The sequence below is a fragment of the Ctenocephalides felis genome, unplaced genomic scaffold (assembly GCF_003426905.1).
Source record: "Ctenocephalides felis isolate EL2017-DRISC unplaced genomic scaffold, ASM342690v1 CF-g0.4_SCAFFOLD_01492, whole genome shotgun sequence".
Classification (NCBI taxonomy): Eukaryota; Metazoa; Arthropoda; class Insecta; order Siphonaptera; family Pulicidae; genus Ctenocephalides; species Ctenocephalides felis.
The window spans coordinates 11,338,038-11,344,037 of record NW_020537646.1 but is presented as its reverse complement, the minus strand read 5'-3'; positions in this window follow the sequence as shown (position 1 = coordinate 11,344,037).

Here is a 6,000-nt window from a genome sequence, read left to right as displayed (position 1 = left end):
TCGCTAGTCTATTATATATTCATTTTACCTAAGGAGAAAGTGCCATGTGTGTTTTATTTCTAAAAAGAAAACGAACGAATTGATTTTCTCGATTTTTTTAAACGAGATATATGATGCTAATATGATCATATTTGCTTTATAAAAGTTAAGCACCTAAATCAATAAACTCTTAAGATTAATATACATTTTAATCAACATTGTCCAAAGTGCGAAGTAATTTATTAACCAGTTCGGTTATCACTTACTATAATACTGGTGTTGAAATGTTATTTAATCTAAAAGCTCATTAAACAAGTGCGTGCGAATTATGTAACAATAACTTGATTTCTGAATAAATAAACAAGAAAATGGTTAATAACACAACGAACCCGTCATATTATGCTGTCAATTTGGTCACTTTCTTGCAATAAATTTACACATCGCGAAACACTTTCACTGTCGAATCTCTTCTTCCTCAAGAGGTGGTAAAAAACACAATTAAAATAAATTCAAAAATTTACAGAAATTTAAAAAAATGATTGAATCGAAATATAGTTTAATGAAATAATAATTTAAGCGAATTTTATACTTTTTGGGTAGTTTACACATTCCACGATCACTCCTGTGACTATATAAGATATGTACTATTGCTGGTCCTGATACGTTATTTTTTCTGAATAAACTTGGGCGCAAATTTCATATAAATCAAATATATTATAAAAAATAATTCTTAAAAAACTATTAACATTACACTTCCACTACAATTTAAACCATCTACTTCAACATGTATAACAAAATTCCAACGAGTAGTTCAATATGTAGAACAAACGTATTACTAATGCTTCCGAAATGTATCAAAAAATTTAATAGGAATGTAAAATATATTGATACGCATAATATGACTAATATGAATACACTTATGCATATGATATTAGTGAAAGTGTCTTGACCACAACATGAATAACTATAACACATGCCATTATTATTTGCATGTTTTTTTTTTGGTTTTATTTATATTGTTCAGTTCTAAATAAATTTATTGTGGAATAATATCTAAATATCACATAAATCTGTCCACGATTATTTCGGAATTTATATCTATGCGTATGTATTTTTTTTTTGTTAACGGATGTTAAAAATGATGAATTTGGCACAGAAACGTTTTTATATCGATGTGATCAATGTGTAGGCGGATGATGGAATTTTTTATGATTAATAGAACTAATTTGTCATAACAAAATAGTTTGTGACACTGTCTAAAATTTTAACTATTGCAAATTCAGTGAAGTATAAATTTACCCTTCCAAGGAGTTTCTAGACTTATTAACTTATTAACATTTGCAAGTATATGACAATAAATATTACTACTTTAACAATAAATATAACTACTAAAAACTAAAGATTATAATATTTGACACTGTAATATAGTATTAAATATGTAAAATACCTATACAAAACCATATAGACCCTTTACATTTTAGATTTAAAAATTTTTGTAGAAGAGTAATTTAAAAAGAAATAATGACCGGCGGCTCATACGTCAAATGTCAAATGGTCTTGATAGATTACGTTCAATTAAATTTAATATGGTATTTTAGATAAATATCATTAAATATTATTAAATGGGTCGCTGGTCAATAATTAGTCAATATGGTCGCTAGTCTATATATTCTATTTTACCTAAGGAGCAGTGCCATGTGTGTTTTATTTCGAAAAAGAAAACGAACGAATTGATTTTCTCGATTTTTGAAATCAACAATCAGAACTACTCATAACTATTTGTCCTATGGCATAAGCTGTTTGTTTGAACCTATCATATTCGAAATCTTTGATCCCAAGTGAAAATCTGGTGTTATACTGCTTGATACTGAGCTGACCGAGGACTACAAATTGCCAGCTAACTTTCTTTATCTCTACTCCATGTCAAGCTCAAAATTTACAAAATAAAATTAGGAATGTAGAAAAATATTCAGCAATAATTGCGCAACAAAGGCAAAAAAATATTGCATAACTAAATTTGATGCAAACATTGTAGCCTTACTTGATTGATTAATTGATTGAATAATACGATTAATATTTCACCAATAATTCGCAAAAATATATATGATTTATTGCAAATGATATCAATGGAAACATTTAGCATTGAATTGAATTTTAATTAAAAATGCTAATAAATTACAATATTCGGCGCATAATTAAACATCATCAGATGCATCTTTTTTGTCATTACTGATATCTTTCCATATTAAATCCAAACCTGTATGTAAACAATAACAAAAAAACGATAATAGGTGTTTTAAATTTCATTTATACAAATTCTCAGACTACTTTGATTGATATATCTATTTTACCAAAAATCTATTTTGCCAAAAAAAAAAAAAAATAAGTAAAGGTCAAAGATATTCTTCGGGGAATAAGCAGAAATTTATTGGTTGATATATATTGGATCAATTTATGATCTCATAATAATTCTTAAATTTTCACAATATTTGACACCTAGAATGTTCTACAATAAAGTCGCGTGTCTTTTAATAAAGCCATTATGCAAATCAAGAGATTTGTCAACATGATTAAATGAATAATGAATATAATAACGAACGAACAATTTTCTATTTGTCGATACTTCAATTTATAGATTGTAAATATTACAAAGAAGTCGAATAAATTATTTTCTGGGAATTCTACTACGAACCGAATAACACATCATATTTCTTTCTTGATATTTTGGATAGAATCAAAATTATTAGAGAATAAACTAGAAAGAATGTTGTACCTAAATAATATAATAACGATTAAAAAATAAATACGATTTTAATTTTCGTTCACTTTTAAATGAATTAAGTAGCTCTTATATAAACAGAGTAGATACCATATTTCTAAAAGTTATTATACAAGCAAGAGATTTATAATTTCCATACATCATTGCACTCATAAGATTTAATGTACCATAATTAATAACTACATGAAGTATTAATGCTTGAATTACCATGTGTCCGGTTTTCACTAATCCGTTCTCAATTTTTTAGTACTATAAGTGCCGCAGATTTTATAAAGATTTATCAAATAAAAAATCGTTTAAAGACATTGGAAAAATTTATTGGCAACGAACTCTAAAATGACAAATTATTTTTTTTATTAACGGATTATAAATGTAAACAATTATTGCAAAAAAAAAATCAAGACAAAATTATAATCAAGGCCAATAAATTATGCAAATGCTATTGTTATTTCGTGAGAAGAATCGTTTGAAGACATTGGAAAAATCTATTGGCAACAAACTCTAAAACGACAAATTCTTTTTTTCATTAATTGTAAATGCAAAAAATTATTGAACTAAAAAAATTCAAGACAAAATTACAATCATGACTAATAAATTATGCAAATATTGTTATTATGTGAGAAAAATCGTTTAGAGACATTGAAAAAATTTATTGGCAACGAACTTCAAAATGACAAATTAATTTTTTTTATTAACGAATTATAAATGCAAACAATTATTGAAAAAAAATTCAAGACAAAATTATAATCAAAAGCAATAAATTATGCAAATATTGTTATTCCGTGAGAAGACTTAAATAAAAAATCTTCTATATAATTTTATGCATAAGGAAATATGATTAACATATTGCAAATCACTAAGAGCACATTTTCTTATTTATATCAGTCTTGTTAAAGTGTATTATTTTAGTATATTATAAGCAGATAAAACAAAAAATATGTTAAAAATACAGAAGACTATGGCAAAAACCCGGATTCAAAAACACTTAATTAGTTTGTCTAAGAATGTGGTTTGATTTGTAATAAATTTGTTTGTTTTTCAATATATTACCATAATGAATTTTATCTGCAAAACATAATAAATTATGTTGAAATATAAATTGTATTTGAATAATTTTGTTTGTGCCATTAAAGATATCTTTTGATTAAGGATGCAGAAATAATTGCTTTATAACAAATATATCAATTATCATAAATGAATCAACAGATTCTAATATTTAACAAAGAGGTAAACATTTATGTATGAGTATGCAATATTTTAAAATTTTTATGAAAATGCACATCAGCAAGTTGCAATTAGCAAATGATTTATTGGGCAAAATCTATATATCCTAATAATTAGTTAAAAAAAGAAATACTGAACACTAGATATAAAATTAAATATCACCGTATACTTTTTAATAAAATTTAGTTTGTGGGTAACGATTTGTAGAACTTTGAGCTTATTTTTTCAAAATATTAAAAGAAAATTTCTATAATCATAGCTGAATTTGCCATTGATTTTATAATATTTTCACGAAAAATTGGATGTGATATTTTCCAAACCCAAAATATAACATTTGGAATCATGCGAGCTTTGTTTAGTTTCTAACAGACTCAATACAAAGAAATAAATGAATCAGAGTGTCCCAGAACTCAACGTAAAGCCGACACGGGATGACAGTATTGATTATAACAATAATAATAATTGCAACATTGCCCTAAGTTTTCTGAAATTAAAACGGTTTGTTAAATATAAATTTAAAATTTTCAAAATTTGTCGATTTTGAAAGGCCTTCCATTAAAAAAATGTTCTAATGACATTAGAATAAAGGTGCCATGGCAAGTTTCATTAAATATCGGGTTATTTTTAGGGTTTTATTTTTTCACCCGTTTTTGAAAAGTGACATATCTGATGCCATCATCAGTGGTACTAGTGTTAAGACAGATCTAAACTAATAATAAGGATAAACTAAATAGAGTCTTGATTGAGTCCATATCAAATGCGAATTAAACTGTACTCTATCCAAATTCAATGATGAGTTTTTAATAATATTTTTGATTTTGTCATATGTCATATGATGAGTTTTTAATAATAATTTCTATGTTGAAATATATGTATCAGAATTATTATAAGAAACGCAACGAAGAACAAGAAACCATGTTGAAATATATCAAAATTATTGTAAGAACTATTATAAGCTTATTCATGCACATATTCGAATTCTTCGTATTATACGTTGACATTTAATTCAGCCTGTCATTTCTAAATCAAATTTTTCCACATTCTGACAGGATTACTAATGAGTGTAAAAATCTAAATGTAAGCAACTACGATGACTCTATCACAAAAATCAGATAGACGAATACGAAATAACGTCTACATTTCTCCGATGTGATTACGAAATAACACTAATAATGCTGCTAATTATACAATATTTCTTTGAATAACTTATTTTATCAATTCTAATAAGCAAATATTTGAAAAAAAAACTAAGTGCCCTTATACACTTTGTGTTTAGCAATTATACACATATGGGAATTATAATACACTTTCTACATTATGTAATAAATATAATTCCATCTGCCAAACAATTTATATTGTTTTAATTTCTGGCACACCTCATCTGGTTTTCGGCAATAATATTGTAGATATTACATTTTTCTTATTCATAGTCATGAATATGGATATTATATACTAATATTGTCTAGGCTCGCTTATACTAAATTCTAATTTCAAGTGAATCGACATTTTTGGCAGATGACTGCTCTCATGTATCAAAATGATTTTCAATATAAAACAATAATATGTTGTTTTTTGCATTTTTTCCATTTATTCTACATTATTACTATATTTTTATAATCACATAAATGATAAAAAAATCCCTTAACAAACTTCAGAAAGATTTATCAAAAACCGAGTAATCGTTTAGGAGGAGGATATTTGCATACATCATTACAGAAAAATTTTATATATAAGATAAATATATATATATATACTAGCTGACCCGGCAAACGTATTGCCATAAAAATATTTTTTCTAGTATAAAATGTTTAGCATGAAAATTACTAACTGAATTCAAATGTGGTGCACTCAAGTGAAAGAAGCAGCTACCAAAAAATATATGAAAATGTTTACCCATTGCAAAGTATGCCACATATAAATGTCCCTTAATAGTCTTTGCAAGTGCCAACCTAATCTGAAACCGATTATATTTAACCCTTTCTAATCGGATGCCGTCGCTCCGGCGACAAAATTCATAT